This window comes from Monodelphis domestica, chromosome 5 (assembly GCF_027887165.1).
Source record: "Monodelphis domestica isolate mMonDom1 chromosome 5, mMonDom1.pri, whole genome shotgun sequence".
Taxonomy (NCBI): Eukaryota; Metazoa; Chordata; class Mammalia; order Didelphimorphia; family Didelphidae; genus Monodelphis; species Monodelphis domestica.
Genome location: NC_077231.1, coordinates 207,848,157 through 207,874,128, shown reverse-complemented (window position 1 = coordinate 207,874,128; position 25,972 = coordinate 207,848,157). Strand labels below are relative to the sequence as shown.

At 39.1% G+C, this 25,972-nt stretch overlaps 1 protein-coding gene across 7 annotated transcripts in view; it reads right to left on the bottom strand.

The window, feature by feature from the left end:
* Window positions 1-25,972, bottom strand: part of CALD1 (caldesmon 1) — a 260,493-nt gene that overhangs the window by 160,304 nt on the left and 74,217 nt on the right. For 6 of the 7 annotated variants that reach the window (XM_007504345.3, XM_001367358.5, XM_007504351.3 and 3 more), the window contains exon 2: window positions 5,896-5,987. The exons of the other annotated variant lie outside the window; for it this stretch is intronic. The gene's annotated coding sequence lies outside the window, so the exon portion shown is untranslated. The remainder of the gene's footprint in view (window positions 1-5,895; window positions 5,988-25,972) is intronic. 7 annotated transcript variants of the gene reach the window in all.

The window sequence follows — 25,972 nt, the reverse complement described above, 5'->3', positions numbered from 1 at the left end:
TTGGCCTTAATAAGTTCTAAGGTCCTTTTAATTCTATAATTCTTTTCCTAAAGGTCTTTATTCTTACTCTTTATCACCTCGACACCCTTCTGACAAATATGCCAAGACTAGCACATCCCCAAAGAGGTAAGGTGTCTCTGCAGTGACATATCCTTTATAGTTATTAAATAGCTGTGCCTCAATATTAATGCAGACCTTTTGCTTCCCTCTTCAGCAATGAGGTTGCAGCCAAATATGTTAAAACCATTTAGCTGCTCTTTCCTCCGTCAGGCAAAAAGCCAGCATCCTAAAATCACAGATCATTTGTATTATGTTGGCGTGAATATTCAGACTCAGTTTGTCTCCAGCTTTTTAAAGTCAGACATATAATGAATGATGAACATTTTGCTTTAAATTAGCAAAAAAGAAAAAATATATAACAAAAGACGGTAATAAGTTCTTTAGCTTAGCACATTTAATAGAGCATATCTCTTTTTATTAGAAATATGTCAGTTTCAGAGTGCATCTCTCTCCTTCTTTTTCTAGTAAAAATAGGCCAACAATTTAGATTTTATTTGGCATCAAGTAGGAGCTGGGGTACTGAGAATGGTAGAAAGGAATTTGCCTAAGAATTTCCAGATTGGAAGGTTGTACTTGACTTAAGCTCTGTTGGAGCTCTGTCACCTGGAGTAAGGCAAAAGCCCAACATTAATTTAATTCAGTGGAGCAATTAAAATCAGAGAAATTTATTTGAAATGTAGCCAACTACACACATACCTGGAGGCTTACAAACTCTCTCAAGGAGAGACATTTTAGATAAGATTTCTGGTACTTCCTATTCAAAACCAAAAAATTTAAATTTATTTTTTTCTCTTTGGGAAACCAGCAAGGAATTGGGATCCTGGTCATTGTTTTCATATACTCTGCTTCTTTTGGATAGGTTTATCTTCATTATTCTCCCTGAAAGTGTTAGCCGGGATTTGGGACTATTGTCATTGTCTTCATAGTTCTCCCTGCCTGTTTTTGTTTCTCTCCCTTTCTGAGTAAATATGTCTATCTTCCTATCTACTCCCATGTGTGGCATGCTGTATGCATGCATGTGGGGAATAGTTAGAAGTAGTGCTGAGAAAGTTGGATTTAATGGAAGTTTGGTTTTCAAATAGAAGGTACTGACAATTATAGGAGGAATTCATCACTTCTTTTTTGGCTACATGCCTTTATGCACTTGGAAAATGTAAACTAAAATAGGAAAGTAGAATTTATTTAGTGTTTTGTAAAGTAATTGTTCCTTATATGTAGGATCTATTATCATTAGTTTTCCAGTTTGATTGATGTTTGTTAATTGTCCTTTTTTGTACAAAGCACTGTATTAGGTACTGAGGGAGATAGTAATTTTAGAGAAGACAAAGTCTCTACCCTCATTGAATTTATAGTACAATTAGGGAATATGGAACAACCATAGGAACAGTAATCCAAAATAATATATGATAAGTAAATAAGAAAAATGCTAGTTGAGGTACAAGAGTATAAATATGATTATCAACTAGAGGGAATCCAGGAAGGCTTCCTAGAAGAAATGTCATTTGTTGTTCTTCAGTCATTTCAGTTATGTCTGACTCTGTTACTCCATTTGGGGTTTTCTTAGCAAAGATACTGGACTGGCTTGCCATTTCCTTTCCAGCTTATTTTAAAGATGAGGAGACTGAGGCAAACATGGTTAAGTGACTTACTCAGAGTCACACATCTAATAAATGGATGAGGCCATATTTGAACTCAGGAAGGTGAGTTTTCCTGAATCCAGGCTGGCACTGCCTCACCTAGTTTCTAAAGGCATTTGAGTTAACCTTTAAGGTCAAAGTAAGAATTCCACAAGTGGAGTGGAAGGGAAAGGTTACTAAGTCCAGGGTATAGCAAGAGCAAAGGCAGAGTGTGGGTGATGGTAGCCAAGTATGGATGATGGTGACCAAGAGTGGGTTATGGTGGCCAAGTGTGGGTGGTGGTGACCAACTGTGGGTAATGCATATAGGAGAAGAGCAGTAGCCCATTTATGGAGGGCACCCAGCAAAGGATTGTATGCTGACCAAGAGTGGGTTATGGTGACCAAGTGTGCATGGTGGTAGCCAAGTATGGGTGGTGGTGACCAAGTGTGCATAGTGGTGACCAAGTGTGGGTGATGGTAGCCAAGAATGGGTGATGGTGACCAAGAGTGGGTTATGGTGACCAAGTGTGGGTGGTGGTGACCAACTGTGGGTAATGCATATAGGAGAAGAGCAGTAGCCCATTTATGGAGGGCACCCAGCAAAGGATTGTCTTCCCCATAAGAGAAGCTTTAGAGGTCAGGTCTCATAATCACTTTAGGCCACACTGGACATGGAGTGCCACAGGGACCAAAGTTTGGCAAGGGAGCTCAGAGTCTTGTTCCACAAAACTCAATAAGTAAAAGAAGAAAGGATTTCTTCTTTTCCTTCCCCATCTGGCTCTTCAACTTACTCCCCCAAATGGGCCCACTGTGATTGTAAAACCTCCCATTTACAGAGCTCTGCACTGATGATGGGGCCAGCTGGTTGCTTATAACTGGACTTATAAAAGCACTTCTTTTACACATTTTTGAGAAACGTAACCCTCTCCCTCAAGCTGACAGAGACTAATGGAACACAGGCTAGGGGGACTTCTATGACTGCTTGAATTTGCTTATTAGAAAATGCCAGTTGAGATATTCATTGATAGAAAAGCAGCAGTTGGTGCCCCCTCAGAATTCCTCCTTTCCCATTTTTTATGTTGAAATACAATTTGAATTATGATTCAGGCAGTGCTGTTGCTCTGCATGACCATGCTCTGCATGAGAATCATGATAAGCATTATGATGATGATCATTTTGGACCTCTGATTTCACTGGGGTAGGGAGCTTTCAGTGAGATAATTCCTTCTACCAATTTGGATTGCCTAGATGTGCTGAGAGTTTACATTACTTTCTATTACTTCTTCAGGGTCAATAAGATTTGTCAAACATAGAATTTGAACCCAAATATTCCTGACTTAGGAGCCAGCTCTCTATCCATTATACTTCACTGCCTCTCCATTAGAAAAAATATTACTGTTAAAAGATGAGCCTTCATTCAATAGGCAAGCTCATGGTCATCAAAATTATCATGCAATTTTCCAAAAGCAATAATAACTCTCTGCCTCCTTAATTCAAATTCAGTTGTTGTTAATAGTAAGTATCTGTGCAGGATATATGTGCTGACAGACCAGTTCTATAGGTAGACCATCAATTTGCATAGTGTAGTTGGAACAAAAGATGTTTAATTTACTTTATTTTTCCTATATGGAAAGTTAAGCCAAATTCTTTTGAATGGTTAGAGATCTCTTTGAACAGACCATGCAGTGTTCTGGGGTTTAATTAATGCAATCAGCACAATGTCCTCCACAAACAAGGAAATCCCATACAATGTGCACTCTGCTCTAAATAGCTATCATCCTAATTAACTCTATAAACAGCAGATATTTTATTTTTTATTTTAATTATTTATTGTTTAATTAATTTATTAATATAAATAATTACATTAATTATTCATATTTTATTTTAATATTAAAATATCTGATGTTTATAAAGAGTTTAAATGTTTTCAAATAACTTTAAGCACATAATTTCACTGAGCTTCACAGCATCTCAGAAGAGGTAAAAGTATTGTGTTATCTCTTATTATAGATGAAAAAACTGAGAAATAAATATGCAGGGTGAGTGGCTTATTCATCATCTACATTGGTAGAAGGAATTTTCTCACTGACAGTTCCCTACCCCAGTGAAATCTCAGAGATAGGTTTCAAATTCATATCTTCCTGGTTCCAAGTTCAGCATTTTATTAACTACATCATGCTGTCTTTTCTATAAAATTTTATAAAGGAGTTTATATTCTAAGCTGGTGTTCACTCTGTCTGCCATATTTTTCCATTTGGCAAGGAGGTCAAGTGTTCGTTGGCTTAGATGGAGTCTCAGATTTTGGTTTGTTGTGATGAATTGACATGGTTTAAAATTACTTAGAAAATGGTTATAATCTGTGTTGATATTTGTTCTTTTATCCATTTCCCAATTATCAACAGCTTGTTTAGGACAGTCAGTCAAAATGCATTTATTATGCACCTATTATGTGTCAATCATTGTGCTAAGTTCTGTTCAAGTTGGTCAATTTGGATTTGTCAAAGTAGCTCATCAAAACTCCTTCTAATTTTTGTTCTTCTAATTTGGTATCAATTCTAATGTTTGCTATAACATGTCAATGGCCTGATGGTCTAATGTGACCAATCCAGAAATAATTTCCAAATCAGTAACTAGTGATTTCTTGGCTGATAAAACACAATTAATGTCATTCCCTGCAATAGTTTGGTGCTTGTTAGATATAGCATTTCCTTTATTTCACAAATAAAATTATATATAGATGTGAGGTTTCTGCACAGTCTATAAGATTTTGGCTTCTTATTTCTTACTATAAAACTTTGGAAACTCTAAACTTTCTAAACTTTTTTTTTTGCCTTTCTCACTGTATCTGCCTTTGCACTTAAATCATGAAGCACTTATTTGCTGATTAAATTTGAAATGTCTTATTGACTTCTTGTAGATATTTCTACTTCTTTATCCTCTAGTTGCAAGTCTCTCCACTGGAGGTGCTTCAATGATCAAGAATTCTATGAATATTTCTTTCTGCTTTTGGATACATGTTAAAAACCAGCTCATCTTTATCTGTCTCTCCAAGGAAAACTTGTGAGCCATCCTTATCACTTAATAGCAACTATCTCTCATCTTTTAGTTTCATTTGTTATGAGAATATTAATATTAATTCCCAGTATTATACTCAGTTTTGGACACTAGATACTAGATACTAGAAAAGTATCCCATATGTAGAGGACCAACAATGCACAGTGGATAGAGAGTCATGCCTGGAGAGAGAAAGACTTGGGTCCAAATCTGACCTTAAACACTGCCAAGTTGTGAGACCATGGGCAAGTCACTTAACCTTGTTTGCCTAATCCTTGCCCTGCTGTTTTAGAGTTGTTACTAAAACAGAAAGTTAAGGTTTAAAAAACAAGAAAACAACAAAATTAACGTTTATAGATGGTCTAAAGTCTGTGTGACTTTTGACATCCTCTGCTCCCTTTTCTAACATATTCCAGAATTAGAAAAGAATCCAAACAGGATTTCTTGATTGGTTCTGATACTTGAGAACTGTGTGACCATGGGCTAGTTGTTGAACCTCTCTGATCTTCATTTGCCCCCCATAAAAATAGAGATAATGATATGCCATGCCTCTTCATTGCATTATTTAAAAATGGCCTTATAAAAGCTTAAAGAGTTATAGAAATATATAAATTATTACTAATGTAGCAAATGCCAGGGATTTTACTTCTTCACCCTCTCTGGACTCTGTCTCCCTGAAGGCATGTGTGACAGAGGGTGGGGCTGACAAAAGATGGAGACTGGAAAGAATGGGGGAAAGAGGTTACTTGGATGAGAGATACATATCTGAGTAGAAAAAATGTTTGGGGAAAGAGAAAATAAATAGTTCAGAAGTATCTGTCATCTAGACAAGATCTATGCTCTGACATCCTTTGTTGAGAACCTACTGCTTTTAAACTCATCACACACAGTCATGTCTCTTTGGAATGGAACCAGGAACCCTTCTTTCATCACTTGAAAGGTAGCATAACTTACTGAAAGATTTCCTAATTTTGGATGGGATTTAGAAGTTTGAATCTTTGTAACCATCTAGCATAGGCTAGTTCCTGTTCTAGCATAGTACAGAGTTTATTAATTTATCCAAGTAAAATTCCTTCCAATGCCCAGTCCCTAGAGAAGGGATGCCTCCTGTCAGCAAAGAATAGGATATGACCCAAAATAAAAACATAAATTGTACTACTCACAACTAAGCAATCCACTGCCCACTTCCAAGCTTTTAGACCGAATACTCAATTGCAGATGGATTTGAAATGATTCCAGAAATCTTTAGTGATGCCTAGGTAAAAAAGGAAGATTAAAATAAAGTTAATTTTGTATAAAACAGACTTGATCTTTTGAAATGGATTTCTTATGACTGTTATAAGAGAAAAGTCACTCAAAGAAAATGTAATTATACCGGTACTATAGTTTTGCTTTTTCATAGGAATGGAGTCATTAATATAAAAAATGAATAATGCAAAGACTGTTTATATCTGATTATAGAGTCTGTCAGAGATACCTCTAAGGCTATACCTAGCAATTTTTCAGCCTGGAGCAAACAGGATGAAACATGTACTCTTGGGCGAACAGAGCCCAAAAAGAAGTTTCAAATCAACATTATAGTTCATGAAGCAAAACAAAATATGAAAAGTAATTAAGGCAAGTTTAAGTTGGAGAAACTAATTACTAGAGAGGCTTTTAGAATGTTAAATTTTTGTGCTTCCTAAATTTAGGTGGACTTGGACAAAGCTACAGTGGCCCAGCCCTATATTGCTCTAAGTAGATCATCCCCTATTCATTATCTGCATCTCTCCAGTGCTGCCTCTCCTCCTTCCCCAATTCAACCAAATCCAGTTCATTCCCCACATACCCAGAATGGCAATGGGCATAGAAGGACCTAAGGGTATGAATGCCTCAGGCTGGCGATGAGAAGGGAGGTATCCAGGCCCAGAATGAGCATAGGACTGGCTGGGATTTGCCTTTAGCGTTGACATGGGAGGAGTGCAACTACCACTGTAATCCTGGTGTTTTATCTCTGGTTCTATGCTGGAAGTTTAGAGAACAATTTCCTTAGAAATAAAGTCACCTCATTCTAGCACTGGGGCTATCCCTCCTTCACAACCCACAACCGCCCACCTCCACTGCCATGGCAGAGCCACAACTATGTGCTACTGTGCCCAGCCTTTCCCAGTTAGACTGACCTTGATGCCACTCTGCCCTCCCATCCCCAAATTCACATTTTTGCCCGATTCTCATCTTGTAATATTTGCCGTACTATAATCTTTGTTCTTTTTGCCCTGCCCAGATTAGGTTTAATCAATGTTTATTGAATTGAATCACATTTTGGTGGGCTTGTTTCTTTTCAAAACTTCTTCTAGTTTGTGTGAACAAAAGGAACATGGGCTGTACCTGATTTAGCCGGAGATTCCTTCTCTAGCAAGCTTAGTATCTACTTCTATAACTTGCTTCCTTTTCCTCTGACTTTTCGATTTTTTAATGGCAGTGAGGAGGCGAGAGAGGAGAGAAGGGAAAATATTTTACTAGCATTTGAAGAAAAATAATGCTTTAAATCAGATATTAGAATGCCTGTCTGTATGCATTCATGCTAACATGCTCGTGAGTTCCAAGAGAAAGGGAAGAGACAATGCAAAAATGCTAATAAACTGAAATTTATCCTGAGAACTTCCTTCCCTCCTTTCCACTCTCAGATTGAGAAATTTAGCATCTTTGGTCCAGAGGAAGAATCACCAAGAAGCTAGCTGAGTCCTTGCTTACTGTGCCAGCTTCTCTCCATGACCGTTGAGGTACACTGGCCTGTCAAGCCACCATCCCTCATCATGCCTTCTGGCTAAGCCAGCCCAATGGCAATCACCATAGTCTACTGCCCCAACGCAGTGCTGACACTGCCAGGCATGGGGCTGAGGAGGAGTCAGAGAAAAAGAAGCAGGGAGCCAGATGGTAGGGGTTAGTGGAATGAGTACTATCTTGCTCTTCTCCATCCCTATCGAAACTAGTGGCAAGCAGCCAGCTTGCTGCTTATTTCTCCTTTGATCTAGTTCTCTGTGTACCCTGGCATGGAAAAAGCGTGTTTGATTTTATGTGCAAGTATTCCCTGTGGAAGAACTGAGTTATAGCACAGGGAGGAATTCCTATACTCTTTATCTAGATCACTTTGCCTCCAACTATAAAACTAATGATCTCCTCAAAGCCCCTAGGAAGCCTTTGCTGGCAGCCATCCACTCACATCAGGAATGGCACATAGCATCTTTCGAGATCAGAGATCAGCAACCTTTTAAGGGAAGGACAGAAAAAAAGTTCCACATTTTAAAATAATGCTAGAATATTACTTTTGAAGGAGCTGTATTACATTTTACAAACTGATACTTCAATGGATTTCAGTAAGTCAGGTCAAGGATTCCTTTCAGAAAGCTTCCTCTCTCCTCCCTTACCTCTGACTCCTGGTTTCCTTCAAGTCTCAGCTAAAATCCCACCATCAGCAAGAAGCCTTTTCTGGACCTCCTCAATACTAATGCCTTTCCCACAAGATTCTTCTAACTTCTAATATATAAAATACACACACACATATACAATCTCCAAGTTATTTTATATACACACATATTATATAAATAACTTTGAGGTAGATATAACATAGATAATAAATTTGAGAGTTTATATATAATATGAACATAATTGTTTTTATGTTGTCTCCCTCTTTTAGATTTTGGGCTCCTTTGATCTATTTCTCTGTGTACCCTAGCATGGAAAATTATTTTGTCTTTCTTTGTATCCCCAGCACTTACTTAACACAGAGCCTGGCCATCTTTCTCCTTTGGCTCTGTGTTACTCTTAATCTGTATCCTCTTGGATACTCTAAAGAGAGGGCTCATCCAATATATTGGGGTCCCTTTTTAGATCTCTAGACAGTGTACATATAACCACTGAGAACACTGGTGGTCCATTGGTTTTCCTTCGATCTCACTACATGACCTTCTTGTCGCTCTCTCTCTCTCTCTCTCTCTCTCTCTCTCTCTCTCTCTCTCTCTCTCTCTGTCTCTGTCTCTATCTGTCTCTCTCTCTGTCTCTGTCTCTCTCTCTCCCTCTATGTCTCTGTCTCTATCTGTCTCTCTCTCTGTCTCTGTCTCTGTCTCTCTCTTTCTCTCGATTTAGAAATAGCTATATAGATATTGCATTTATGTGTATGAGTATTCCTTGACAATTAAGAGGAAATATTCATGTCAGAGATATTTTATGCCAATCTTCTCTATACTGGTTTATATATTTGTAATGTAATTCAAGAGAGAGTTTGAATCATTGTGGGATGCCATCTCCCTTGTTATCATGCACACATGGGAGCAATGAACTAGAAGGAAGTTCCACAAGTTTCTAAATAGTCTTCTCCCATTACAGTATTATTAATATAACAACATATAATTACATATAGAATAATATTAATAGATTAGCTAACTGGCTTCTTGGAAGGCAAAGAAGAAGTGACCCCAAATGCTTAAGATATGAGAAAAGACAGTTAGGAAAAAGATGAATGGCAGCAGCAAGAGAGGAAGGGGTTGCCAAATGGGTTCAATGACAAAGGAGAAGAGTCTATTTTTGGAACATGGAGCTTTTGGCCATAGGAGAGATAAGAGAGGCAACAGCATATACTGGAAAGAATTCTAGATTTGGAGAAAGACAGGTTGGGTTAGAATCCTGCCATTGTCAGGATTGGACTACTTGTCTTCTAAGGCCCTCCAGGTCTATATCTATGACTGAGTCTGAGAGTTCTAAACCTGAGGTTGACTCATCTCCAAACTACTTATTTATCATTGTAGGTTATCAGGTATTTGTATGATGAATCACCATTCTGTTATAAAATTATTCTCTTATTTTGGCTAAAATAGTACTTAGGTCTATGTTTGAGAGAGGTACTGCCTTCCTTCAGGTGTGTTTTAACCCTTGTTCTAAGAGAATACATGGAGAAGAATATTGCTAGCGCATATTACAAGAAATGGCTGAACACACAAATACTTAAAGCATTCTCTTCTAAAAAGGAACACTACATTTCTGGTGGTTGGTGGTGGGTCCCAGATGAAAGCTACAAAGTCTAGGATCACAGGGAATCATCTATATCTTTTGGCATCAGAGAAAATTCAGTTAAGGGCTCTTTTTTTTTTTAATGTGGCTCATTTACTGCTCTGAAAGTCTGAAAACTCATATTCAAATCCTGCATCTGATGCTCACTCACTATGCAACCTTTACAAGTTCTTCATCTGTAAAATGGGGAGTTGGACGAGATGGATTTTGAAGTCCTTTCCAGTTATGATTCTTTATACAGCTAGATATAGAAATATAGATATAGATATAGAAGTAAATGTAGATGTAGATATAGATATCTCAAACCACTACTGAGTCCTCCTCTATCCTCTTCTACTGCTGGCTTTCAGACACCTCTAAAAGTTAACGTTTTCTGGGGCATGGCTATGTTTGAGGGGAGTGGGCTTAGATTCTGGGGAATCAATCTCTCTTCTCTCCTGGAGTGACCTACTGTTCCTGTGAATAAGTCCCATGAAAGCTAACCATTGTGAAATAAAGATACAGATCTGATAGCCAAGGTGGGCTTACAGGGTTGGAAGAGGTGAAGCTGGGAGAGGTCTTAGAAACCATTTATAGTCCAACCTTTTTATATATGTGAGTATATACACACTAGACACATATACCCACATAGCACATTGTCCTTCAACCACAACCTCTCCACAATGCAGATAAAGTTCTCCCTCCCTTAGTCTAGCCTGCTGCCTCCCCCAGTGGCAGTCTTCTTGTGTTGGGTTTTCTGGGATTTATTTCTTCCCTAAAACAGAACAATGCTCTGGGGTCTGTCCCCTGGACCCCAAGTCTTTCCTTCCCAACCCCATACTTGCTCCAGGGATCAGGCTGGCTATGTCTTATAGATTTGTAGCTTTTCAATTCTAAAATGCACATTTAAGCAAACCACTATCACCAGAAATTGAAATTTGTGCTTTGAAATTGTCTTCCTAATGCTGAAGAATGAATTGACATCAAGCCGTCTTTAGTCTTGTACCTCCATTTCCCTTGTGACTATGGCTAGTATTTGAAAGATTGGCCAGGCATAAAAACTTGCTTGATGACTACTAAAGGCTAAGAAATGAAATCATGCATTTAGATTCAAACCCACTAAAGGCTTATTAGCAGAGGGCAAGGAACTTTCTAGGCAAAATAATTACTTAAATATAACTTCTAAGTGTTAAATATGGGAGCAGGGGCTGCCTCTGTTTCATCAGTGTGGGGGGAATCCCATGAATGATTCTCTCTTTAAAAAGTAGAACTTGGAAGTAATGGGCAGTAGGGACGGGCATCTGGGTGCTTGTAGGGTCAAGGATTTTCCCCATCTTGCTCTGTGCTAACCTGAGGTGTGCTGCCCTCTGTGGGTGAATGTAAGGCCAGCCTTGGGCTTATGGGTTGTAGATATGGCTGAGCATTTAAAAATAGTGACTATAAGAATGAAATTCTGTGGGGGACATTTTTTTTTTCTCAGAATCAGAAAAAAAAATGGTGAGCAGCTATTTCAAAAGCCTTGGCTGGCAGCAATTCATATCATCTGTGGGAGTGGAAATGAAAATAAGATACTCAAAATAGATATATGGGATTCATCAAGAATGAGTCAGTAACAATAAAACATTAGTGACTGTCTCTTGCAATGCTGCAAATGTTCTTGGTTTTAAATTTCATTGAAAAGTAGGGGAAATGCCCTATCTTAGGAATTTTTGTTATCTAAATAAATATTAGCTTGCTGTGTGACCCCTGAGTAAGTTATTTAACAGCTCTGGAACTCATTTCCCTCATCTGTGAAATAAGGGGGTTGGCCTAGATCATCTCTAAGGGCCCTTCTGGTTCTAAAATTCAATCATTTTGTGATTCTATGTCCTTTTAAGGAAAAACCACATTGTTACCCAATATCATCAACTGGCTTCCTTACTGGTATCTAAAAAGCCATTGTGTATAGTCAAGGCAACAAGCATTTATTTAGCCCTTACTATGTGCCAGACATTGTGCTAAATTGGGGGTGGAGGGAGCGGTGAGGCAGGGTTTACAAAGAAAGGCAAAAAATCAATCTTTGATTGCAAGGATCTCACAGTGTAAAGGATAATCCAGGTAGAATCTACTCTCCCAACTCCCCCTTTTCAGCAACTGGTATTGCTAACTGTACCTAGAGACTTAAAAGGAAAAGAAGCTCCCTTTTCCTATGCTCACTCTATCTTTTTCCAGTCCTAGAAAGGGAAATACTGAGCCGACAGATATTTCTCTGTACATCTGAGAAGTGCCAAAAAAGGAATATTTCAAGGCATGGTCTCACTGAAGGATTTACTAGGATAGGGTGGCAGCCACATGCAGCCAGACTAGAAGAGATGACCAAGATATACCCCATCTATGAACGCACAAAGGATATGAAGATATAAGACTTCCTTGGAGAAGTCCTGGGAGGTGAGAACAAGCAGACTCCCATAGGCTTGAAGGAAATAGTTCTAGGACAAATAAAGGGCTTTACTACTTTATATGGGAGGTAATAAATATTTCGGTGGAACAATAGATGAGAGATATTATAAGAAGAAACACTATGGAGTGGATTTGCAGATCACATTAGAGACAGCAAGGTCTGAGTTGCAGTTCTGCTTCCAGTTATGCTTTCTTGATTCCATGATCTTCTATCCCAAGATGATAATGATAATAATAGGGAGCACTTTTTATATACAGTTTTCTAAATAGAATCTCATTTGATATTTAATATTGATAATATATAAATTAAAATTAAAAAATATAGAAATTAAAATGTAAATTTAAAATATTTGATATCAATAGGAGATAGATACCATTATTATTCCCATTTTACAGATGTAGAAACTGAGGCAAAAAAAAGGTAAAGTGACTTGCCCAGGGTCACAGAGCTAGTGAGTGTTTTAGGCAGGATTTAACAAAGATCTTCCTGATTCCTGGTATAGCATGCTGTCTACTGTACCACATAGTTGCCTCAATTCATTCCTTTGCTCTCCAGAGAAAAGGGAAGGGCATTTGTGACCTTTATGTACCCCAGAGTTTATGAGATACTAAGTCTCATGAAGAATCATTTCATTTCTCCAAAGCTTTCGGCTTTCTCTCACTCTCAGGTAAATTTCCTGAGGGCTCCTTGAAAGTTTACATGATCTCAATCTCTAGCCCGCATATTGGTAATGAAAATAAAATACTTGAAATACATAAGGGGAGTAGCTCATGTTTATATATTGCTACACAGAGGTTGTACTCACAATAATCTTTTGATGTAGGTAGTATATGTAATTATTGTTCCAATTTTATAGATGAGGAAACTGAAGCTTAAAAATTTGTTCTGGATCCCCATATGGAATTTAGAAAGAATGACAAGAAAACAACAATAGATATTGTCTTGCCATCTTGTCTTTTGGGGCTTTTAAGTTTTAAATAAAAAATTTTGAACTCCCCAAATGGAGAATAAGAAAAATTATCCTTTAACCTAAAACATCCCTATCATTTGAATCACTTAGTAAGTCTGGGAACCTTTTGTTGCCTTAAAACATAGTATTATCAGCAAAATAAAAAAAACCCAAAAAACAAAAACAAGGACTGCAGCACAACCTCGAGGTAGGCTATCAAAAATTCTGTTATCTTGCCTGATTAGAGAATGAGAAAACTGCCTTCTAAATGTTGGGGAATTCTTCCTTGATGGTTGTGATAGAAGGATTCTCAGAACCACACCCCCAGGCACAAGCTTCTTTGTCCTAGTCTGGGGCCAGTTCCATCAATGGGAAGGGGGGGCAGGGTAGATGTGGGGGGCCCCCTGTGCTCACAACCTGAGCCTCTTGGACTAGTTTTTTTGTCTTTCCAGGAGTAGCTACCTCCTTCATTCACTGCCAAGGGGTCTTCATTCTCCAAGACACTCAGACATAACATGTCTCTCCTATGCCAATGTCTAGAACTCTGGCCCAAAGAACACATGAACTTGCACAAAGGGGCTCCTTGAAGATGGAATCCCAGACACTGTGAAGGCTAGAGAATAATGCTGTTACAGAATAATCTAATTTTCCCTCGTGAGTAATTGAGTAATTTTCCCTTCCTTAGCAGGCAAGGAAAATGGGTCTGATAGCATCACAAGTGACCAAACCCTTCTTTCACACTGGTTAATACAAACCAAACCTAAATGCCTCTTGGGCATTAGTGATAGCTAAGTAGAATGTCTAGTAGTTATGTTGTTTCCACTCTGTGGTCGCCCTTGATTCTCTTTGAATGTCTGGGTGCCCTGGCAGTGAGGAACATCATTTTATTTCTAAAATTTTATAACCTTGAACCATTTGGTTGCATTATGGAATTAATTCCACTCCAGGTCACCCAAGACTGTTTGCAAGTTAGCTTATACCCATATTCCTGAGTTGCAACACATCTTTATTGGAAAGATGCTTGTAGTGAGCTGTGCAAATGCCAAATAGCTTCCAATGGGGGTGGGGGGGAGAACAAATCACTGGTTAATTGTAGATGGAGCTCTGGATACCACTCCAATGTCTTTGGCAAGAGAACCCCAAATGGGGTTATGAAGAGATGGACTTGACTGAAAATACTGACCAAGAAGAAAAGGAACTGGAAAATTACCATATAGCTCATAGATAGAACTATAAAGATTTAGAAGGACCTTAAAGAACATCCTGTCCAATATTGCCATTTTATAGATAAGGACATACAATCAAAGTGAAGAGACTTGCCCAAGGGAACAAAGACCATTGGGAGCAAGCCTAGGCAGACCCAAGAGGTAGCATCCAGGCTAATAGATGGACGGCTTGCTTGAGGGGAGCTCTAAGATCACAGCTAGAGTTGGAGGTGACTTTAGAGGTCATCCATCCCAACTTCCTGATTTTTAAATATGACGATAATAATGAGGCCCAGAGAGGTTGGTCAATTGGCCAAAGATAAAAGAAAGATAAAAGCAGTGCTAGGAATCCATCCCAACTCCCTTGGATTTAGACCTAGCCCTCTTTACAGTACTCCACAGGAAGAGGGAGTGGTCTTGGTTGGAGAAAGCCTCAGTGAATTTGGAAGTTAGGGTTCTTTGAAAGCCAAAGCAGCAGAGTAGAAAAATCTGGCAGGAGGAGACTGGGGTTCAAATCTCAGCCATACCATTCTCAAGCACTGAGACTTTGGGCAAATTGTTTAGTCTCTCTGGGATTCATCTTCCTCTTCTGTTAAATGGGTGTGAAGGAAACTGGCCTATATGATCCCTTGAGACCATTCCAGTTCTAAGTAAGAACAGAGCCTGGACCACAGAATGTACTTAACAAAAAGCTTGTTAACTTGACTTTTAAAAGTCTTGGTGGCTTAGAGGATTGGGAGCCAAGCCTAGAGATGGGAGGATCCGGGTTAAAACCTGGCTTCCAGATCCTTCCTAGCTATGTGACCCTGGGCAAGTCACTTACGCTTCCCCCACCCCCACCCTAATTGCCTAGCCCTTACTACTCTTCTCCCTTGCAAACGATACAGTTTTAATTCTAAGGGAAGGGTTTTAAAAAAAAAAGTCTATGACCCTATGACTTGGGTTTTCTTGACATCACCACATACTCTAAACCACAGCAGGAGAAAACAGTGACAAGAGGCTATTAATCAGATTTTGTGTCATATAACTTATTTGAATGAAGGGGTTTGGCTCCTCTTAGTCTGTTTGGGAAAGAGAATGCCTGGGAGTGGGGTGGGGTGGCACAGAGTGACCAGGGCATGAGATGTGGCTGAGTGGGAGTAACAGACTCATGAAAAAGGCATGTATATGAATAACTAGAATATATAAGACTGTGGCAAGTATATAGGAGAGGTCAAATAGAGTAGCATGAGGCATTTGGAGAGAGAAAGTTCATTTCTAGCTGGAGGACCAGAAGAGAATTAATGGTGAAAAAACTGAGCTTTTAAAGGGAGGGAAGGGTTTTAATGAATGGAGAAGTAGAGGGAGTCCTTTTCTAGCATAGGGAAGTATAGTGTGTACACAATCATAGAAAAATAGATTTAGAACTAGAAGGGATCTTGATGATCATTTTGTCCACCCTCCTCCCCTGTTTAAAAAAACAAACAAACAACAAACTTTCCCCAGCTGTGTGACCCTGGGCAAGTCACTTAACCCCCATTGCCTAGCTCTTACCATTCTTCTGCCTTGGAACCAATGCATGGTATTGATTCCAAGAGGGAAGGTAAGGGTTTTTATTAAAAACAAACAAAACAAAAAACCTTTCCCTTTCATCTTAGAATCAATACTATGTATTAGTCCTAAGGCAGAAGAGTGGTAAAAGCTAAGTGTCTTAGCTTTATGTATCTATTTAGTGCTTTAAATAATGTAATATTATTTAATAATAAATATTGTAATATAATAATAATAAACAATGTAATAATGTAACATGCCTACTGTGTACTGGAGATAAAATGAAAAAATGAAAGTCTCAGTCCTCAAGGAGCTTTTATTCTAGCCTTAGTTGCCTTTCTTATTAGTGATTCCTCCCTTCTCAGTTAGTTATTCAAGTGTTCCAATCCACCTCTCTCTCCCACCAACAGGAGAATGTATGTAAGTTCCTGAAAGCAGAAATTCATTTTCATTGTCTCTCTAGTGCCTTGCATATTCGATGCTTAATAAGAATTTATTAAGAGAATGCTATGCAATCTATGAATGGAAGTCTGAATTCATAGATTGGGTTAATAAAATATAATATATAATTATATATATATAAATATATAGTATATATAATATAAAAATAAAATATCAGATGCTGGGGACCTTCCCATTCTCTAGAAGGATGTGGTAGTAAAAGGAAGATGAGTTGGCTCTGCAGAGGAAACTCAATCAGCCTAAAGGTAACTCTTTGTCTTTCTAGGCTGAAGAATTCTAATATTTTTGCTCTATCCTGTAGTTAGATAGTATCGACTGATTGCAAACTCCATAAGAACATGTCACATCTCTCTCTCTCTGTTTCTCTCTCTCTCTCTGTCTCTGTCTCTCTCTGTGTCTCTCTCTGTGTATGTGTGTCTCTCTCCCTCTCTCTCCCTCCCACCTCTCTGTCTCTGTCTCTCTCTGTCTCTTAGTCTGTCTCTGTGTCTCTGTGTCTCTGTCTCTCTCTCTTTCTCTCTGTCTCTTAGTCTGTCTCTGTGTGTGTCTCTCTCTCACTCTCTCTCTCTCTTTGTTTCTCTCTCTGTCTCTTAGTCTGTCTCTGTGTGTGTCTCTCTCTCATTCTTTCTCTTTCCCTCCCCCCCCCTCTCTGTGTCTCTCTTTTTCTCCCTCTCTGTCTCTCTGTATCTCTCTCTCTTTTCAAGAACCTAGGGCACTGCCCTGCACATAATTGTTGTTTGTCCTTCATTTCAAAGAGGACCACTGACATCACGGGGAGATGTCTTGACTTGCTCTCTCTTCCGCAGTTGTTGAAGTCCAATGGCAAGACAGAAGTCAGGACGGCTGGAGATGGTTTGGGATGCAGTGAATGACTGTGGCACCTTCCCTGTCTGACCAAGCTCCAGGTGCTCCACAGTGCCTTCTTCAGCTGCCTTCCTGGCCACTGGAACAAACTGTTCTCATCTGCTCATTCTGCCATGCAGGAAGCTTCACAGGCTTGGGGCAGACATCCCACTAACTCATCATCAGCTTTCAGGCCAACTGGTTACCCTCACATAGTAGGTATTTAATAAATGTTTAATAAGTGAAATAGTATCTTCAGTGTCTAACCAAATGCCACGCACACTTGTTGGATGCCAATACATGCCTGAAGATAAGGAAACAGTGACTGCCACCAGCTCTCTACTCCTTAAGATCAGCCTCCTCAAGGCTTTGTCAAGGGATCCAACCTCCTCGCCCCAATGAGAAAACCCGAGGCCCAGAGACATGAAGTGAGTTGCCCAAGGTCACATGGGTGAGAACTATCAAAGTCAGAATTTGAACCCAGGTCCTGGGTTCCACATCCAACACACTAATCTTCCTTGTGATCACTGAACTCCTTGCTATCTCTGCTACCTCCTTCTTGAGATGTGGCAAGCAGATGAGAATCCAGGTGGAGGTGTAGAATGACTTTGTAATAAGTTAAGATAATGTTTTCTTTTTTGTATCTGAGATAAGAGTGCCAGCTCCCAATAAAGAAGAAGGGCTTTTGTGGGTTGAGACCAGAGAGAGGCCTTTCAGACACTGACATCAGCTACTTTCCCATGAGAAGCCCAGGAATCTCACCATACCATAAATAGCTTTGCCGTTTCTATTTCCTGCAGACAAGCAGGGAATTTTTCAGAGCTCAAAAACAAGCAGCTGAATTTCCCTCCATGGCAGATAAAATGTTTGTTTGATGTTTCTCTGACTTGACTTTTATAGGAAGATACAGATTAAATATAGGCATATACATAAGACACACATCTAGGGACATGTATTTGCTCACGACCAAATGTCCCTGTTGCGAAGAGTTTGACTTCCTGGACCTCCACCTAGACCTTCTTGCCAAACTCCCTGAGGCCAGGTTGTGTCTTTTGCCTTTTAAGATAAAGACTTGAATGATGCTGCTGGGAATTTCCTTGACTCTCCCCTAGCCATGTTTGGCCTGTTGGGTCTCCAGATGCCATATGTGTTCCTCTGTATCTCCATAGGTACACATATATGTATATATCTAGATCCTATAAAAATCCTTCCTTATACTTCAGGGGGATTTGAGTCAATCAAATAAATATTATAGACTGTTTCTTAATGAAATAATAGAATAATTTATTAAGAATACAGGAAAGGCACCCATAAATGAGCACATTATTATGATTTTATCTCTTAAAACCTTCTTTTCTTCATTATGTGGCATTTCTGTAATGATTAATTAATAATAAATCAATAACACTGAATAATAATGAAGTTGATCCTTCTCTGAATTTGATCTTTCTGAATTCCCTTCAATAAACTACAGTCTGCACATTGCAGAATTCTCTGGAGGATTTGACAATTTTGCCCTTCCCATCTTTGCCACAGTCTTCATTCCCTGTGCTTCAGAACATGGAACAGCCTGCATCTACATATATATCTATATATACATATATAATGAGTTGGAAATTTGGAAATGAGTACAGATTTTATAGCTGCTATCAGCTGACTTATATAGACAAGGTCTCTCCCCTCCATCACATTTTTTTAAATTATTTTATTAAAAACAAGAGAACCAGGCCCAGAGACAGGGAGTTTGGCAAGAAGGAATAAGTGGAGGTATTTGGTAGTGAGCAAATATGTGTCCATATCCACTGTGCTACATAGCTGCTCCCCATTAAAGTTTTTTCCCATCGCACTTTTTCCAGATAAAAGGCTAATTTTCCCTAAACTCCAAAATCTGCCAAATACCTCCACACACTGAGTCACATACACACAAATGCCTTGCACACCCCGATTTGCACGCCTGCTCCCAAACAGAAGAAAGGATACTTGGTTTTGTGTCTGGGAGAATGAGCAGAAAGGTCGATGAAGGAAGGTCAGATGTAAACAGTAGCGTATGATGGGAATGAAAATGAAAATGAGTGGACAAAATCACAAATGGTCAGCAAAGTCACTGATGACAAAGCTGTGAGGCAGATACGATGGTTACTCCTATTTTACAGATGAAGAATTGGGCTTAGATGTTAACTCAATGGCTTGGCCAGAACCAGCAGCTAGTGTCACAGGTAGGATGTAAGCCCGAGTCTCTCTTGACAACAGAGAGGTCCAAAGATTTTTCAACCTCATGAAACCAGTTATCATTTCTTTGTAAAGATTCTCAGGTATTGGGGGGGGGGATTCGAGATATTTTTAGTTCCTCTTAAGTAGCTCCCTAACTAGTTCCCTGAAATAGACAAAATGGAACCAGTATTTAAAAACCTCTGATTGAACCAGTTTGCTTCCATTTATAAGACACGTTGCACACATTGTCTCATAATAACCCTCATCCCTGGCATTTTACAGAGGAAGGCACTCAGGCTTATAGAGGGTCAGAGAATCTCTTAAGGAGGGTGAGACTCAAATCACGAACAAGGTCAGTGTTCCTTGGACTACACCACAGCAGTCTCATCTTCCTCCCCACCTCCCAGTTGTAACCAACCTTTTCTACTCTTTTGCGTACACTCTGACTGAATGAGAACCTAAAATAGTCCCTTCTCCACCCTAACTCAATGGGAACACTGAAGATCAGGAAGAAACATTTAGGAAAAATAGGATCCACAGGCTGAGACCAGCAGCTCTAATGACCACCTTCATCCCTGAGGTTTAATTCAGGAAACATGTATTAAGTGCCTACTATGTGCTATGCACTGTGGATACAAAAAGAGGCAAAAGAAAGGCAGCTACTGGATTGTGAGCCAGGCCTAGAGATAGGAGGTCTTAGGTTCAAATCTGGTCTGAGATACTTCTTGGCTGTGTGACCCTGGGCAAGTCACTTAACCCCCATTGCCTAGCGCTTCTGCTCTTACACCTTGGAACCAATATACAGTATTTATTCTAAGATGGAAGGTAACAGTTTTAATTTAAAAAAAATTAGGAGGCAAAAAAGACAGTCCCTAGCCTCAAGGAGCTTACAATCTAATGACAGAGGCAATGTACAAACAAATATATACAAAGCAATATATAAGATAAATAGGAACTAATTAAAGAAGGGCGGGAACTGAATTGAGGGATTAGGGAAAGCTTCCTTGCTGTTACAATATTAATGACATCAATATTCTTTACTCATTAAAGCTATCTTATTACTACTGATATCTGAAAGCTACCTAGTGTTTTATGGCTTCCAAAGTGCTTTCTGTCCATTATGAAACTTGATTTTCACATCGACTTTGTCCATTGTTCAATCATTCAGTTGTGTCTTCTCCATGACCCGGTTGGGGTTTTTGTGGCAAAGATACTGGAGTGATTTGCCATTTCCTTCTCCAGGGGATTAAGACAACCAGGTAAAATGATTTGTTCAGTCACACAGTTAATTTGTGTCTGAGTCTGGATTTGAACTCTAGGTAGTATCTGTGTTATTGTTATTCCCATTTTACAGATGAGAGAGCTCAAGCCTAGACAGGTTCAGTAACTCACTGAGAGTAATAAATAATAAAGCCCAGATTCTAACCTCTGCCTTTGTTTCTGGATTCAGAGATGTCTTATTCTTCAGCATTTTATGGGAAATCAATTTCTACTTTATATTAATTTGGAACTAACAAGCATAAAATGGGGATCATGCTCTGAGGGATAGTTAAAATCATCCCCCCTCTAGCTTTTGCTCTCATTCTGTCTCATTCATCATCACCCAGATATTTGTCAGCCTTTGCTCGGGAACATTTGAATATTAGCAAACCCTGGAATAAAAATGGACTTGGGATTGCTATGTTCGAAGCAAAGGGCCCTGGGAAGAGCCAGTGAAATTCCTCTCACTGGTCTCCTTTTAACTTTTTCCCATAGACCTTGTATAGTAACGATACTGAAATGTCTGGAATGTTTGACCCTAGGTTGGTGGTTACAGAGTGGCTGCCGACTCCATCATCCATGGGCTCAAGTCTATACTAAGTGGCTGTGAATCAGTGAAACCACCAGGAGTAATAATATCATTAATACTGATCACTTATTAAAAATAGTAATGATCAGTAACAAACAGTGATGTGAATGATTAATGAACTAATGGCAATAGTGATAACAATAACATTTGGCACTGTAAAGTTTACAATTTATTATTATTATTATTAATATGTTACATTGTCATCACTGGCAAATATACTATATATAATAATATAAATTAAACAAATAAAGTTTACAATTACAAATATTATCTCATCTGATTCTCACAACTACCTTAGGAGGTAGATGCTACTATTTTTTTCAACCCCTAGTTCCCATCTTGGAATCAATATTGTGCATTGGTTCCAAAGCAGAAGAGTGGTCAGGGCTAGGCAATGGGGGTCAAGTGACTTGCCCAGCCTTACCCAGCTAAGAATTGTCTAGGGCCAGTTTTGAACCCAGGACCCCCTATTTCTAGACCTGGCTCTCAATCCACTGAGCCACTTAGATATGCCTGAGATCTAGATACTCTTATTATCTCTATTTCACAGATGATGGAACTGAAAGAGGTTGTAACTTGTCAGGGTCACATTGCTAGAAAGTATCTAAGGAAGGATTTGAACTCACAGCTTCCCAACACCATCACTATCAATTGTGTCACCTAGTGGTTACAAATCACAACTGAATCAGTCCAATCTGGTCCCTCAATTACCACAACAACCTTACAACATCTGGTAATTTTATTTAAGGCAGATATATTAAAAAACAGCATGAAATAATGGAAAGTATTGAATTGGGCATCGGAAAACCTGGATTCAATTCTTCCTTCTAGCTCTTGAACTGTTTACTCTAGACTATGGAATTTAGACATTGTTAGGTAGGCAATAGAAAGGTAGTGGAAGGTTCCAAGAAAATGGGGGACATGATTAGATGTGTATATAAAGGAGGTCAATCAGTTTGCCAAATAAATTTATTGTAGCAAAGGAGGTTACTAGAAAATGGAATGAATTATTATTGGAAAAGGCAATTATCTCCTCTTTTTTTAAAAAGGGGAGGGTACATTCTTATTCATCAAAGATAACTTTGGATGGTGGGTGAGTTCATTTAGCCCATCTCTCCACAGAGTCACATCTAATTGTGATTTGAGGCTCCAGGAAGGATAAGCTGAAGCTGTACCTTTATCCAGTCAAACCCAGAAATCAGTTTTCCATTCTTTCTTGCTATCTCTATTACTATCTCTCTTTCTCTCTCTGTCTGTCTGTCTCTCTCTGTCAGTCTGTCTCTCTCTGTCAGTCTGTCTCTCTCTCTTTTTCTCCTTACCTTCCATTTAAAAATCAGTATAAAATATTGGTTCCAAGGTAGAAGAGTGGTAAGGGCTAGGTCAGTGATGGTCAACCTATGGCATGGATGCCAAAGATGGCACACAGAGCGCTCTCTGTAGGCACATGGCCACCCTCCCCCCACCCCCATTCACTGCTAGAAGGACAAAGGGACTCAGGCTGAGTGGATCCCCTCTCCCTCTCCACTATGCCTGAGGACATTTTTTCACATTCCCTGCCCCTCTGCTCAGCAGTCCAATTGCACAGGGGGGTAAAGTAAGGGCAGCTCATATTTGACTGGCTTGTGATTATTCCCTGAGTTAAGGCAAAAAAACTCATAAAAAGCCCGGGGGCTGTGCTAGGAAAAGCCACTCTCCCCCAGGTGGCTCTTAAGGTGATCCTGCTCCCTCATGCTGTGGCCAAAGGAACATCTAGAAAATCAAAATAGGGGCAACTGTGGGGATTTTTGGCAAATCAAATTATAGCAGGCACATGCAGGCTTTAACAGAATAAAAGGGCATACTTTGAAACGAGTTTCACTTGCACTCATTTCAAATAGGCAGCTAGCTGTTTTGCAGTGAATAGTGTACTGGGTCTGGAGGCAAAGGAAACTTGAGTTCAAATCTAGCCTAAGACACACCCAAGCTGTGTGATCCTGAGCAAGTCACTTAGCATGCCTACTTCAGTTTCCCCATTTGTTAAATGACAACAGTAATTGTACCTACTGAGTATGGTTGTGAGGTATCTGTAAGGCACATTGCAAACCTTAAAGCACTATTAAATATTATTAAATACATATTATTATTTAATATTATCCAATATTATTTTAAATTATTAATTACATAATTATATAAAATTAAGTATTAGATAAATTATTACTATTACTAGCAAGGCAGGAGAATGGAATAGGGATGCTAGTTCCTCCCTCAGCACTCTAGCCACCTGAGTGATGGATCTTGCTACCTTGCTACTTGCAGATGCCCAGGTTTGAGAAAAGGAAATGCTATTGTCACCTCCTCTGCTGGCCATGTCCCACCACAAATCCATATGCTAAAGCCCCTGACACTTCCCTCCCACCTTTTTTCTTCCTTTTTCTACCAGCTCCCCATTTTCCTCCAGTTCAACCCCAAACCATACAATATTTCCTTGCTTTTGGCAATGACTCCAAAGTCTATGCAGATCCAACCTGTTCCAATGCCATCGGAAGGAGATATTCCCTAAGAAATAATGATTGACTAATATTTTTATATTTGTCCCATCTGCTTTCTCTTTGTGTCTGATGACAGAAGAACAGAATGGAATGGATTACTCCGTAAACAAGGGCAGCTAAGTGGGGTAATGGATAGAGCACCACTACCAGAGTCAGGAAGACCCAAGTTCAAATCTGACTTTGGATACTTACTAGCTGTGTGACTGTAGACAAATCACTTAACCCTATTTGCCTCAATTCCTCATCTATAAAAAAGGAAATGGGAAATCACTCCAGCATCTTTGTCAAGAAAACCCCAAATGGGTTCATGAAGAGTTGGACACAACGAAATCAACAAAATAATTCCAAAAACCACCCCTTGGTGGACTGTGGCGTTTTGAGAAGCCAAGTCTTTGCATTTCTTAAATCCAGATGAAAACGTTCCTATCTAGTCTCTTCCTTTCATAGGATACAAGAATTGAGGAAATGATGAAATGGAAGGTAAGGGTTTAAAAAAAAAAAGAAAATCCAAATGGGGTCATGAAGTTAGATGAGACTGAACAACAATCTGGGTGAAATGATAGCTTTCCCCCTCCTCCCTACTTAATGAATAACAACAACAACAATAACAGTACAAGTCATTCTCACAACTTGTTGGACTACAAGGAATAATTCACTGAAGCAGCTATGAGGGATTTTACCCTTATTATTTATACTTGCCTGTCACCAAATTGCCCACTAGCCTAAAAAATCTATTTTGGAATCCTGCTTTAGCCCTTTGAGCTGGTGTGTGCTCACTACACAGTGTCCTACATCCTTCCACCAAGGAGAAGTGTGGAACATATTTTCCAGAGAATGTTTTGTACAAGAAAACTTTTCATATGCTACTTTGGAACATAAAAATATGATTGTGTCAAAATGCATTTGAAGAATTAAAAAATAAGTGAAGACCATAAAAGAAAAAATCCTTCTGTCTAAAGACTGATCTAAAAACGTCATGAGCTCATGATCTAGAGTTTCCTAGGCATATTGGAAAATGCACCATGGCAGGGAGATAAAGAAAAAGAAAACTGCTAAACTCAGCTGGTAGAATGTAAGCTCCTGGAGGGAATGGACTTGTTTTCACCAAATATGGTGCCTCAGATCCAGGAAACCCTTCATAAATGTTTCGTGGTTCTGATTGTTGGATTAGAACTCAAGTCAAGCAAAACTCATCTTGATGCTGGATTGGCTTAGAATCTTTTGTTTGTCCATCTACCTTTAATTTTTCCTCTTTACTTCCTGCTATAGCACATGACTGGGTCACTAGTTGGCACAGTGGAGAGAGTGTTGAGCCTAGTCAGGAGGACTCTTCTTGCTGAGTTCAAATCTGGTCTTCAGCACTTACTAGCTTTGTGATCCCTGAGCAAGTCCCTTAGGTCTATTTACATCAGTTTCATCATCTATAAAATGAGCAGGAAAAGGAATTAGCAAACTACTCCAGTATCTTTGCCAAAAAAGAAAAGAAAACAAACAAACAACAAAAAAAACCCAACCCAAAGAATAGGATAAAACATGACTGAACAACAACGCTTCTGATCAATAATGAAAACACAGAAAAATAAAAAAGTATAGCTATTCTCACCTTACTGGTGGTCTATCAGAAGACTGAGGAAGAAACCTGGCTGTCCACAGTACATTTGGCAACAAGTAGCCATGCAGGGTTTTCTGCCCTAGGAGTGGGCATCTTACACCATGGTTCCACTACTCAATAGCACTGTGACTTTGGCCATGAGGTTTCACCTCATTTGGCCTCAGTTTCCTCATCTGTAAAATGAGGGGATTGGATGAGATGATCTCTCACCTTTAGATCTCCTGGCCTTACTCCCAGCAAGTTGGAACATTAACCATAATCTCCCATAAGGCAATTTTATTTATTTAGGGTCTGAATGTGTCATTGCTTCAGTGTAGGAGCCCCTACTCTCTTCTCTCCCAAAAGAGAAACATGTTTCCACTCTCTTAGGAGAAGACCATTTGAAGGCACACAGAATCATAGGCATGTGAGTTGGAAAGGTGTTAGAAATCATCTATCTAAGCCCCTTAGTTTACAGAGAAGAAAAATGAAGTCTGATAAAAGTAGTTGACCTTCTTGTTTTATTACATGCTATAGCTTTCTTATTGTGGATTACCTGGTGCTCTCATTTTTTGTTAGTCTTCCCTCCTAAATTCAATTGTGAGGTTCT